General features: G+C 38.5%; 1 protein-coding gene across 2 annotated transcripts in view; it reads right to left on the minus strand.

Moving 5' to 3' along the window:
* LOC141904946 (uncharacterized) overlaps positions 1-14,595 on the minus strand; it is a 142,896-nt gene that overhangs the window by 25,775 nt on the left and 102,526 nt on the right. For both annotated transcript variants that reach the window (XM_074793584.1, XM_074793582.1), the window contains exon 3: positions 12,900-12,952. The gene's annotated coding sequence lies outside the window, so the exon portion shown is untranslated. The remainder of the gene's footprint in view (positions 1-12,899; positions 12,953-14,595) is intronic.

Genomic DNA, 14,595 nt, shown 5'->3' on the forward strand with positions numbered 1-14,595 from the left:
ACGATGATATATGTTTGAAAGGACATACATTTCTTTATTTGTAGAAATCGCATGACATTTGAGCTGCGGGCATAACAAATACTATACAGCCGGGTGCCTGAGCATTTTCTTTTCTATTGTAACCAGGCATGATACCAGAATTAATGGTGGGATGTCATGCATGCTTAGAGATGGATTTTTCCATGACAATACCGCTGCTCTACGCCTGAAGCAGTCGCAGTGTTTATTGCATTAAAGGCCGCGCCAGTTCTCGTAATTAGTTCGTCAGTTTTTCTTCGCAGATAACGAAGACAACGAAATCACGATTACCAGCGGAAAAGTATCCGTAGAATCAAACATATCGCAGCAGACGGTCCATTTTAGTAGACTTGGTGTGAATCGGTTTATGAGGTCAGGATTTCATTCAAATTTCATTTTAGCGGGCGCCGCATGATATTCTGGGCTCAGTTCGAAGCATCGTATTGTATGTAATTCAATCAGGGGGATTAACTTTATAGTGAATTAACTACATGTATAGACAATCCCTCTTGGTTGAACTACAAAACGCAGCTTGCCAAGCATCGAATATCTGTGTTGACACTATATCAGAAAATAGAACCAGCTCATACTATCAGGTTTTCTGCACGGAATCACTTCATGCTCTTGCTACGTTTTCTAATTAACTATCTCGATTTTATAGCCTACATATGTTTTTCCTACAAAAGATTACAGCCATGATCATTACAAAAAAAAATATCAGAAAGTGGACTAGAACTACCTCAATGGCTTTTAAGCATACGTTGATTCTCTACATCATGAAAATTAAGATTCAAACTCTGAAAACATTTCATAACTACAAACTGCTGTTATTTGTTACCTAATGCCAAGAGCGAGCGTATTGTATTGTAGGAAAAACGGCCAAGGAAAATTTATGACGATTGGAGATTGAATTATCTATCTACAATGATCTTTATATCTAACAACATTATTTATTCTTATTTGGCCATTTTTTTTCCGTTCACCAGCATATTGATGCTTTTAATTCCGAGACTAACTACACAGATTATTCATTGTCATTCAAAATGCTTACACTGATAGCTAGATGACAGACTGGTTTGACGAGCTGTCTACATACAACAGTGACAATATCCTGCACGCACACGCGCAAGCACCGGTGTATCTCCAGTACATCGTGCCCCTTACTCATCGTAATAATTCGAATTGTTTATTGATCTCTCAGCAGACAGAATTAAAAGTCCTCTAGGGTTTATATAGATCATCATCCAGTGTCTGTGAATGGTGAATTGATATAACACCATCACATACCATAAGCGGCGCTCACATGAGATTCTGGGTTTAGGAGGTACCGTATTTATGTGGCGCCGAATACTGAGCCCACTTCAGTGCTGATATAGTACTATTGCACTATCATAATGTCAAATTATGTGTCTAAAACTACCTATATATTTCTTCATTTTTGATGGCTTCATAAAAAAATGGGATTTGAAAACCATTAAAAACTTTGACACGCGCAAATAAGTCATCCATGGCAGAGTGTGTGTAGTACACCTGGCTTGCTAAGTATCATTAAATCAACATCCGCAGTACAGAAAATGGAAAATATATATACAGAAAATACATATATGTGGCCATCTCGGTATTGTACCTGGATCAGGTTACCGGTGCGGAATCATTTTCCGCACTTAATAAGCCTGGTATTTCAGTCGCGTACCGAATAAGCCGCAAATAAATCGGGTATCATTGTAATAAAATGAGTAGTTTATAAACCGTGCGAATTGTTGATAATGTGCAGTAAAAATAAAATAATAATATTATATATGGGACATTTTCTTCCCACTAGACAAATTGGGACATATTTTCCCGGCACATTTTTTGTATACTGTTTTCATTTGCTTGGCCTTAAGTTCAAGATAATCTGATTTAAAATTTGTGCTTTGAATCCACAAAAAAATATCACTGGGAAAACAATGCACTAGGATGTAGTTCATAGGAGCCTTTCTCAAATTATTGGGTCAAAATATGGAACTGGCATGAATCAGGACCATAATGAGATATATGACATTGATGTTACACAAGAATTTTCGGCCTGGGACAACTGTTCACATGGGTACCAAATGTGCCCCGTGCCTGTTTGGCCTGACCAAATTTAGCACGGGTCAAATTCTGGAAGTGACTCAAGCATTGTTCAGTATCGAGTGAGTGGTTTACATGTGAACGGCCTCATCTGTGCCAATTTGGTCCGCGCCAAATCATCTCCGTGTGATAGCGGCTATATAAGCAATGGTGAGAGGACGAGGGCTGGATGAATAATCATTTCTCATCTTTTACAACTAACATTGTTTTAAAATACACGTAAATTCATTGTTTTTCAGTAATCAATTTAGACAGGGACATAGATACACATAAGATAACAAAGTTATCACATGCTTTTCTCATACATCACCATCTATCAAACACTATGACAAGCACACATTCACTCAAACATGTAACCACGAAGTACTGCGATCATATACAAAAAACATGATTATAATAGAAACCATCAGGCTGCCTATTATTATTCAGTAGATATCTTAAACGCACCATGATTCTGAATAATATTTCATTGAAATGGTAATACAAATTGATACATGTCGATGACTATGTTGGCTCCTCACCTTTGTCCAAAGATTGCAATCGTCAAGATTTAACCATAATGCGAACCTACTCCAGTTCCGCACAGATAGATTTCAGACTGAGGAATAAATCAGATACTATTATGATTACGAATCCACACAACAGTCTTCCTCTGTTTCATTGCGCTACTTTCGCATATTTCCGTATTTGTCAATTGGCCTTACTAAGGTCAGGCAGACTCTGAACACATTTCTAGCTCATTTGCCTCGGGCCTGGTCAGATGTTTTTGCTCGGGCCCATTTGGCACCCGTGTGAACAGTTGTTCCAGGCCAAATTTGGCACATTTGGCCCGGGCCAAAAATGCTCGTGTGATCGCTGCTATAAACAGGCAAATCAGTGGAATGGGCGAAAGACGCGGAGGTGTAATGCACTGTACTGGCAGTGGATGCATGATTAGTCGAGACTAGTTTATAAATTATGTCCATTAGATGAACATCAGAAACCCCAAACCCCATTGGCTTTCCATTTCAGGCTTGATAGAAGATCGTTTAAAAAATTTGCAAAAAATTACTCAAGATTTTTATTCTATGTAGGTGTAGCATGTTACTACCATAAGGCGTTAGAGGTAGGGTTAAAGTGTTAAACTGACCCCCCTCAAGTTTCTCGTGTTGATACATAATTTTTTCTATGTACAGTATTTGTACACGCTCTTCCACGTGAGAAAGTATCCAATGAACGATAACAAACTGTTTTTACACATCTTACACAGATGAAACGAAATGATAGGTTATCAACGAGCAAAAACAGTGCGTCATACTCATAGCATACAACTTACACTACTGTACTTTTTCCAACTCCGACTAAACATACCCGACATTCTAACATTTCTCATCTGTTTTAGTTTTACAGAAAGACTATATTTCGTAATCAGAAATGAAGCGCCAGTAATGCTCCGTATTCATATTTCCCTCTCTCATTCCACAAAATACCCTGAATCTATCCAAGGATAAAGTTGGTTCTGGAATACAATACCTAAAATACGGATCATGGGTATGATAGCCGATATAGATATATCTTGATATCTTGACCCGCAGAGAAAATCTCAATGAATTTCATACTGGATATAACAAACGATGCAATTTTCAAGATTCCTTGAGCGCATCGTAACAACATTCCACTGCGAGCTAAATATCTTTAGATAAGCGTTCTACATGTTCTACAGCATTATCGAGCGCTATGTTTCTTGGTTCTTTCCATTTAGTATTCAAATTGCTCATAGAACGTTTAAAGGGTCATAGAATAGTGATTTCCAGATCCAAAAAGCGCTTGAATGCATAATTAGTGTGTCTACGAGAAAGAGATAATCCAATAAATCCATATCTAAGTAGACTGCCATCAATCCATCGCAATCTTCCCGCTCCATCAAGTCATAGGGGTGACCTAAGCAGGGCATAAAGGACTTAAAAATGGTGCAACGTTTGATAATGTTGCTGGATCCACCCTTGCTTCTATCTAGTCAGTAAAAACATTTTCACAGCGATGCTAAAACGACGTACATGAGGCAGCTGAGAATCAGTATCGGTAGTCTCTGCCCGAGCAGCGGGAAAAGCATTATAAGCTGGATGGTTTAGAAGAGTCCAGTAAATATTTACACAGTATGTATATAACCCATTTGCTCAGCGCAACACAGTAGTAGCAATCTTGTGAATTCAATAGAAAGTCGTCACATATAGAATGTTAGTGCCTTGAAGGCAAAAAACTGAGGAAGAAAATGTAAATTGGGAATCAAATAGGATAAATGAGAGCACACCGCCCTCACACAAACATTTTTGGACTGTAACAACCACTCTCACAGAGCTGCCATTTGGCCTGACCAAAGACCAAAATGTCCAGGTCCGGAAGTGACTCACTTCCCTTTGTGTAGGCGTTGTTTAGTATCGAGTGGTTTGTGTGAGAACGCACTCACAGTCCAGTTTTTTTTTTGTCAGTGTAAATTGATCTGCTCTAAAAATGGAATGGAGACCAATTTCCGATGGACTTTTCACTAGTGTGAACGCACATAGTCTGTGATGTAGACACGCTTATGAACAAGGATTTGGGTGCTTGAAATTGGTTAAAGGGTAATTAGTCTTTTATAAATCAAGAAATTCCTTAGACTGGACTAATTACCTCAAATAAACCGTCAATCATTAAGTCGGATCGGCCTTCTATATCAATTGCAAATTCATATTACGTGTTAAATTATATAAATTAATTAAATAGGCTTGAAATTAAATGTCTTGATTGAATTCGGTGATTTTGCCAAGTTCGTATGCCGCAAGGATTTGGGGTCTCTGCTCTCGCGGATATTCATCGGAGATTTATCGCAGATCAGTATTCTAGCCCAATAAACTCACCCAGGAACCGGATATCTGCTACGATTATGTAAGAGATGTATCGATTGTGTCAGCGTACAAAGTGACTAATAATCTAACTAAATGTGACTGATAATGAAATTTTCATGCAAGTGTTTATCTGATACTAATACAAGAGGAAATTGGTTAATAATTCATGCTAGGCACATTCTGCCACTAGATAATGGAACGAGACAAGGCAGGAGAACATCGCTTCACTGTAGGGGGTTGTTAAAGAGCTAAAGGGGGTTCTTATAAGCCGCAATCACACACTTTTGACCAGAACCAACCATTCACATGCGTGTCAAATGGGCCTATGCCTACTTGGCCTGAGCCAGATTTTAGCATGGGTCAAATTATTGAGTATGAAATGCTTAAGCTTTGTTTAGTATCTCAAGTGAGTGGTTTGTGGGCTCATTAGTTCGGCACAGCCAAATTTTACTCAGGCCTGATCTGGGCCAATCTGACCTGACCCTATCATTTCCATGTTTTTTTTTGGCTTTATGTCGCTTGGATCTTGGTTTCCTAAGACTACCCCTATTGGATTATTCAGTTAACCTCACGATGGGACGGCCTTTGAAGTGTTGCCCGCACACTTTAAGCAGCCATGTGTCAACGTTCACTGATAAGAGTTCATGAAGACCTCTATAACTAAATAGATTCAGTTTTAATATTGCATGCAAAAAATCTTTGGTTTCCAACTCCAGTGTACATTTCAAACATTTGATACGTATACATGTACTGTTTGAGCATTCATTTCCTGTGCATTGATCTCATGCATTCAACATTCCAAAAAGCGTACAATTTACTGTCAAATGAGAGGGAGAGAATGGGAACAGGGGTTGGATTATTGGTAGTAAATTATTCAGTAATCACAGCTCCCGACTATGAATGCGAACGATCAATAAAACTTGCTATGCGTATTTTTCTCCTTCATTCTCTCTCCAGACGAGGCAACTGATGCGTTCTCTATCCCTCTCTCTCTCTCTCTAGATTTATATTAGTATTCATAGTCGACAAGATTTACCCACCGCGACACAAGTCTCATATACTCCTCCGCTGCCTAATTCCCCTCAAAGAACCCGGGGAATACGCAATCAGCATTTTCGCCGTACCCGATTACATAACTAGAGGCAAGTAAGAAAATAGAACTCTTGGTTGAATGTAAAGCTGTTAAGCGCCGATTAGAAAGATTTCATCGACGGAATAAACCGATCCTGCAATTGGGATTTAATATTGAACGTGGCGGGATTTATTTCGTTATCAAGTGAAACTACTTTGTGTGACTCGGTCGTTGTTGGTCGAGGAAATGTATATCTCTGTGAGACCCGGTTTTCTAATGAGCCACTATCTTCCATGGCCTAGACTTTTAACCTATCCAATATTTCAGACGAGGGCCTTGATAAGCACAATGTAGCTGAAACCATGGCTGGCTTATGTCGACAAGCAACGCAACGCCTACCGACGCAACTAGGTTTATCGCCGATTAGTGGCAACTAGCGGCCTACGAGAGGCCGCCAGCTCGACATAAGCCAGCTTGCAATGGTAACCCTACCAACTCGTCGTAAGCCGTATCCGGCTAGTTGCCCATGTTCTACTCCGGCCCACGGTAGGCAGACAGTTGCTTTCGATCACAACCGACATAAGCTCATCTGCGACGCGACGGAACTGAGCGCAGGGGTTCCAGCCAATAAGAGACCGCATATACATAGTACAAATTATGACTGCTAGTAAATGTCATTCGTAATTAGTCATAAACTTTCAAATTCAAGTAGTTCAAAACGTAAAATAAACCTTCAGCATGGCAGATGACTGGACCGAAGATCTAGAAACGAAATTGGTAGAATTATGGTGCGAGCGGCCATATTTATATATTGTCGCTAGCACATTGTATTCAAAACAGAATCATAAAGACAAAGATCTTAAAGAAATAGCTTTTCTAATAGAAATATATTTCCCAATAATTCAAATTCATTCTCAAAGTGCTTATCACGTGACCATTTGAGCCGTTGCATTTGCCAGTAATCGTAACCGACATAAGCAGGGAAGCAACTGGGAGGATCTCGTATCCCGCTAGTCGGCCTCAGTTGCTGCGAATTGGAGCGCAGTCGACATAAGCTGGGCTGCGATCGCGGTTGCTCTCAGTTGCGTCGGTAGGAGTCGGTAGGCGTCGCGTTGCTTGTCGACATAAGCCAGCCTTTAGATTCTCCACGTAGGCTTGAGATTATCAATCAATGTAGCTAGACTGGTATATCAAGATGAGCATTATATACCGATTTTTTTCAGATCTCTCAAATAAGCCACGATCACATGGAGACAATTTAGCAGGAGTTACATCGGCATGGATCAGGCTGAATCTAATATTGGCCTGTCTATAATAATAGAGCGCGTTCACACGTAAATTACTCATTCGCTGCTCAACAGTGCAACAAAGTGAAGTCAGTCACTTCAGGAACTTGTAGCAATTCACATGCAATAATTTGACCGTGCTCCGTTGATCCATTTGGCACCTGTGTGAACAGTTGCTCTGGGTTGAACTTGGCCCCAGCCAAAAAACACTTGCGTGATCATGGCTATTTTATAACCACCCACCCCTGGATTCTATTCACCTACATAGGTTTTTGATAACTGAACAAATATGAGAAAGTGAGCTGATTCGAACATCCGTCATTGATTGCTCGAGGACTAAAAATCATTAGCAAATGCGAAAATTCATGTCTCGACTGTGGCAAATACGTGACAAAAATCAGTCTAAATCCCGACATATTATCAACTGATCTCGGGCAAAATTCCCATGACTGTCTGAACAGTAGGTATAGATGCGATATCCTCGGAGGTGATGAGAACAGATAACTGACACCATGAACAGCATAATGAAAAAAACTACATTGATAAGAACATTGCATTGCTGTGCCAGGGCTGGTTTCCAACATCTCTGCTTTTGAATTATTTCTATGTAATACAAATCTACAATACAGAACAGATTGGGGATTCAACCAGACAAATCCCTTAGGATTTTTTTGAATTCCCCGACAGTCCTTTATGATATAAATCTTCCTTGTAACAAAATTTGTAACTTGCAAGACTATAGAAATAAATGAAATGAAATTGGGCCATTGCCTGGTATCGATTTCATTTGCAAAGGTTTTATAGAAATCGGTTATTTCAAATTTATAAGCCCGGTAATCATATTTGCAAGTGAGAAATTTGCCGACCAATTTCCAGCTGAAAAAAGTTGCAGGACCGGAGGTATGTTAGATGAAAATCTAAGCCCAACTGTTATCGCTGCTTTGCTGCTATATAGAGTTCTTGAAAAAGAAAAAATCTTCAAATTGTAAGAACAATTATGGCACCTGAATACCGAATATACTTTGTATATTTGGTAATACTGATAGTTTCAGTAAACAGGTTCGTGACATAACATTTTATGACTACTAATTTTTTCATCACTGGGTCAATGTTATTGTACGCATTGAAGCGCACATTCTACAACTTAGAATTCAAGCACCCGTGGATATTACACCCCATTAACAGAAGTGTTTCACTCATAAAAATTGTCTTTGTGTTATGTTTTGCTCAGTTAGCAATGAAGTTATGACTTGTTGTCGGCCTCGATTTTCTAAATACCGTTTTATTGCCACATTAGGTCTACGCCACTGAGTGACTGACGTTGACTTGGAATCGGTTGAATTTTTCCTTCTCAGATATCATATCAGCCGACACTATAAATCTATTTCGAAATGAACAAATACGGGTCAGCCGATGTTATCCTTATTTATTCTTATGTTGTACATAGATTTTTATCAATAAACTTATCACGTTTTATGTGCTTTATTACAGGCGACATGAAATAATTGTACATCAGGTACAAGCGGGGCGCGCGTGCGGCAGATTCCATCAGAGCCGACAGATAAATCAATTTCTATACCATTTACTGGCGTGTTATCCTTGGCTTTTATCGCGAAAACATCAATATATTTATCACCGCAACATCAGCAGTATACAGAACCAGCTATAGAACTGAGAGTGAGAGAGAGAGTATGATGTAAGATAGAAGGAGAATGGTTTGTAAGAACTACACTCCTAAAAAACTTGTCGAATCCTCTTTTCATGAGTGTAATATTAGTATTAGGAACTCTATTGAACTTGTTTTATATAAACACAGATATTGTGTAATATCCTTCCACCCATGAAAATTGTGCGTACACTGTAGTATTAAAATGAGACTATGAAAATAGACTATGAAAGCATGGCCAAGTTAGCTACGCATTATGTCATTTAATAAGTAGTAGGCTGAAATTTACCGGAAAAATCTTTCTCATCAATAATCCACAGAAAAGAGCAATGCAGCCGTAACACATTCTAGATAGTGCCTAGAGCAAGTAACTGACAAACAGATCTCAGTCAAAATATATGCCATTATAGCAATATACAGCTATTTGATGATCATATTTCAGTTTTCAGTTTTTCAGGAAACTTTTTCATCACAGCAGCAGTTTCTCAAGAGAAAAGACTTCAACTGTTTTCCTTTGCACCGGGCAAAAGTAAAAAAATTGTTCTGATACGAGCCTAGCCTCTCATGAGTTATACAGTAGAGTCTGGGTGGTGGCGTCAGGCAAATATTCCTGTTCATTAAGTCTTATATGTGTAACATCAACTTTACAAACACCTCATTTTCAAACATCTGAACTTGTTGTGCCCTTAGTCAAGTAGCCTTGAATGCATATTTATGAAACGATATAAGTGCTGAAATACTCAAATATATACGTCCCATAAGCACCTAATTTTCAAACATTTTTCTGAACGTTGCGCCTCTTGTCAAGTGGCCTGGATCAATAAAATCTAATGCACATTTGATATCATACACGGTGCAGATTACATCAATCAAAAATAATGTGTATGCCCAAGCATCTGATTTATCCTCTGCAGTGACCTGTCAAAGCAATGATCACTTCAAGTACAGAGCGCTTAAACTTGATTTGAAAAATATAATGCAAGTACAAAGTGCGGACATTCACAGATCGAAAACCAGCCAGTTCATAGAGAAATTATATATGCTAGTTGTAAATGCTACATAATATTATCATTATTGTCACTTGGGAGAGGGAAGAGAGGGAGAGTGAGAGGCAGAGAGGGATTCAATTTGCAGTGTTAATCTTACTGGATTCCCGCGTACCTTACCTGAGAGCGAACCTGGCTCTGCTGTGTTTTATGTACAGAGACAAGAGACAGCACTGGTTAGCGTGACTAATACATCTAAAGTGCTGATCAAGTTATCTTGATTCATTAGCCGTTACCAGTCAGTCGTCAGAAATATAAAACACGTCGCATAGAAATTGAGTTTCATGTATGTTTTTCATTCACACACACACACACAGCCATATGCGGAGATCTTAATCCAAATTCATGTTCAAAGCTCACATTTCCTAACGCAAATTATAAGTTATATAACCAGCGCAAGGAATGATCTTATATCCGGGCGCTAATTTTATAGAACAATTTTCAGAAACCTATTATTGACTAAAGCCCAACGCACGCAGCACCGAAAAAACGTTTTTTCCTCGTGAAAAAACGTTTTCGATGTTTTTTGTTATGCCGTGTGCGGGGGAGGCAAAACACAAAACGCCGAACTGAAAAACGTTTTTCGCGAATGATTTGCGAAAAACGTTTTATGTAGTGGAAAAAGTTTTTCGTCCCGTGTCCGTTGAACGTTTTATCGTTTGCGGGCAAAACGTTTTACGAAAAACGTTTTGTGAAAAATGTATTTTCTGTTTCGGCGAAACAAATCTTTTGCCGTGTGCGTTGGGCTTGGTAGTTGACAAAAATTTCTCTGCCTTCATGAGAAGAATCTGTAATTCTAAATCTTCAAGAAAAGCCATTCAGATCGCCTAACTTATAAAACTGTAACTGTTAAAACACAGCCTTATAGAAATAAACTGCGCTCCACCATTAAGCACTTATTGAAATTTACTGGCATGTGGTCTGGCGCTGTAATTTCTGTTACTGATGTTGATACAAAACCAATTAGGCCAACACAATGAAGCACATGTTTTCTTCATTCATTGCCAGACAGGTATCTAAGTGTATAAACTATGAGCTACTTTCTCAGCTGCAAACAACTCAGGCCATGGCAACCTGAGTTAATACATCCACGCTCAGGCCAAACGGATAAAGCCACATAAAGCCACGGGTAAGCCATGGATAAAGCACTAGGTTCTTTATTGGAATCCCGGCATTCTCTAGGCGCTTGAGCAGGGCGGATCAAGCATTTCCGAAAAGGGGGTGCGGTCTACAACTACTTGGGTCACTACTTAATATGGGGCAGGGTCTGGGTATGCTCCTCCTGAAAATTTTCAAAATTAGATGCATTCTGAGCACTTTTCTGGTTGAAATTCGTAATGAAATATGTTCATAATTTCACCATTTTCTAAACAAAAATTCTTGGGTAGAAAATTCCAAGGTCACTCAAAAAGAATCTCGGGTGTGGGGCTGCGCACCCCTTGGATCCGCCAATATTGGGTAAAAATGCGGATACACAGACCATTACTGACTGCTTAGTTTACAGCAAACATATCAACATATAGAGTGTCACCTCCATGCTCAGACATCTAAACATGAACCTGGGAGGTTTTCCCTGGTGTAGCTCAGTCAAATTAGGACACAAATAAACACATACGTTTGTACTTAGTCAAACACATCTCTGACTTGATGAGCGTTACATCAATATTAACCCTCAGTGGCTATGAGAAAGGATCTTTACATAAGAGATGAGGTTATTAGAGGTCATGTGCGCTATATGGTTGGTATTATTTGCTGTTCTCGAGAATGAAAAAAGCCAGTGACTAGCAGCAGCGGGGTGTGAAAGATCAATCCGTACAAGTTGCGCTCCATGGCCATCGCGTGTACCATAAAAAAAACCCACAATTTCTATACAAGAATAAGATAATCATTTTACAAATACACAGGGCCAGAAATAATTATCTACCAATCTGAAAGCAAAGCTGCTTTCAGAGAAACTGACAATAAGCCTCATAAAGGGGATTCTGGTGATTCCTAGGAGATTCTGGAGAATTTGTCGATTCTAGGATTTACTAACACAGGTTTTTAGAATGGTCTTAATTCAATCCCATTCCAATTTAGAACCGACCAAGCTTTCGCAATGGGAAACAGTCTGTGCTAAAACTGGTCATTTTAGGAATGATCAAGGTCTGTTCAAAATTTTAGAATAGACCATGAACATATATCTAGTTTATACGTCCATGAATAGACCATCTGTATGTATGTGAGTGTGAATGGAAACTTTGCCCTTCAATCACACTGTCATATCAGGGAAGTGTGATGAGACTCATCACACTTCCCTGGTCATATCTAGCTGGACCACTCATAACATCGGATTAAAAAAGGTGGATGTACGCACTGGTTTGGTATTAGAATGGACTTAAATAGTGTGAACGCGGCTATATGCCTAATCTTTTCTCAGATAATGTATTCCTTGTGATAAAAGCGTAGAACCGTTAATTTCCACGTTTAGCGCAAAGCTATGTAGCTTCATTAAGGGAGAGATGGAAAATGCAGCTTACATAATCTGGTTTAAGTTGTGAAGTAGATGTTGATGTGTTGTACCTCGCAACCTTTGATAATCCATATTCGGTTGAATAAGCAATAAGTATTGGCATCTAGTCTCACATAGAGATGGAGGGAGGGAAACAGAGGGAACAAATAAACAGGTAATGGGCCAAAATGAAAGAAGGCTATAGGGAAAAGTGAAGGGAAGCTTCGAAGGGGACTGAGAATAAAGAGGAACAGAACGATAGAGTGAGAGATATCGTAGAGGCATTTAAAAGCTAAACTCATTTAAATCAAACAGTATGATAAGAACTCCTCACCACCTACCTGACAACCAACCAAACACTCGATTTCTTGTGTATCTTTTATGATATCATAATCTAAAATGTACAGAAAGGTATAAAGCGATCGTCATTAGATATACTGAAATAAAGCGATAACATACATTAACTCAATAAAAGGTCAAGTCGTCAGGTCACATATGACTATGAAAAGGCAATGATGAACCAAACAGAAGCTCTTTTACAATTACACATATTTCACCTTATTGGAAAACCACCTGTGTAGCATAATAAATATATTATTGGCATTGAGAATACAGTAGAACTCGGGTTTATTCAGATTTTTCAATCCAGATTTTCATTTAATTCGGATGGAATATTTGGTCCATTTAACACTGAACTATGTAAACTATTATTCATAAGAATTCGGGAAAATCTGGGCAGTCCTAGTCATTCGAATAAAGTGAGTTTTACTGTATGAAATAAAAACACACCGCAAAAAAAGCACATGAACACAAATGGTTGGGGGAGGTTATCTTCACCCAACTGATCTAATATACCAATGATGGTTGCTGTTTATTTACTGACAGGGTCAGACGTGCTCGATCGAAGATAAGTGCTCAATGAACATATGAGTCATTGAACAAGGAGCCACCGATCACCACTGCTGCCAGGTTATTATCATTATTCCGTTGAATCTGAAGATTATGCCGGCTATAATTTCATTATTTCAATAAGCACATCAGTAACTCGGTACCGGCACCAGTTCCCTTGGTGATTCGATCGTAATTCGTGTTAATCTTCAATCAAGGACAAAGCGTCAGAATCTTTTCTCGTCCTTACAGTCTAAACGAACCCCGAGAATCAATTTTCCTAGCGTGATGAATATCTGTATGCTCACTGGATCTACTGTCAGCTGTTGCCACAGATAACTGTTCTCACTAAAATCCCGAGAAAGAACGAGAAAGAACGGGTCGTTTTTGCATTTATTCCTTTTTGCCTAAAACTTTTACTGCGTAATTGGACGTTACTGTGATCAAGTGAAACTGAAGTGGATATATTTTCAGTTTAAATACACTCATGAAAGTGATTTGAACGAGGTGCATAAAAATTGTTGGTATCAAATAACAATACATTTGATTTGACAGCTAAAAATTTCATACAAATTATATGAATAGCACTTCTATGACATTGCATGTAAATATTTTTCCACTTTCATAGCTTTCTTTATATTATATATATCATATATAAATATATATATTATTCAATTATATATTTATATATTGTTTTCTGTAGTTTCTTTATTCTTGATTATGATGAATAGAATAGCTCTAAACTTAAAAACTTGTAAAAAATTTATTTGTGTGGTCATTGAACTATGATGTTGAACAGGCAGCTAGCACAATGTACCCGCATATGAACCCACATGCATATTATAACCGTATATGGGATACATAGATTTTTGGATACATGAAAAATGTAATCCTTGCATACGCGAAAGTCTGGGTAGAGACGAGATTTGCAATTACGAATTTTATCAATGGAAACATGGAAAATTCATCTCTCATCAGGCTGAAATTCCTCTACTGCTTCAGTATCACTGAAACGAAATGAAACTACTCCAAGCTCAGCGATAATATTCATAAAACCAGACTAGGAATCAAGAATCTGTGGGAAACCATGGAATCCAATTTCTAAACGAAGTACAATGCAGATACTCAGACACTTTAATGACTGTCAAC

Source organism: Tubulanus polymorphus, chromosome 5, assembly GCF_964204645.1.
Source record: "Tubulanus polymorphus chromosome 5, tnTubPoly1.2, whole genome shotgun sequence".
In the NCBI taxonomy this organism is placed as follows: domain Eukaryota; kingdom Metazoa; phylum Nemertea; class Palaeonemertea; order Tubulaniformes; family Tubulanidae; genus Tubulanus; species Tubulanus polymorphus.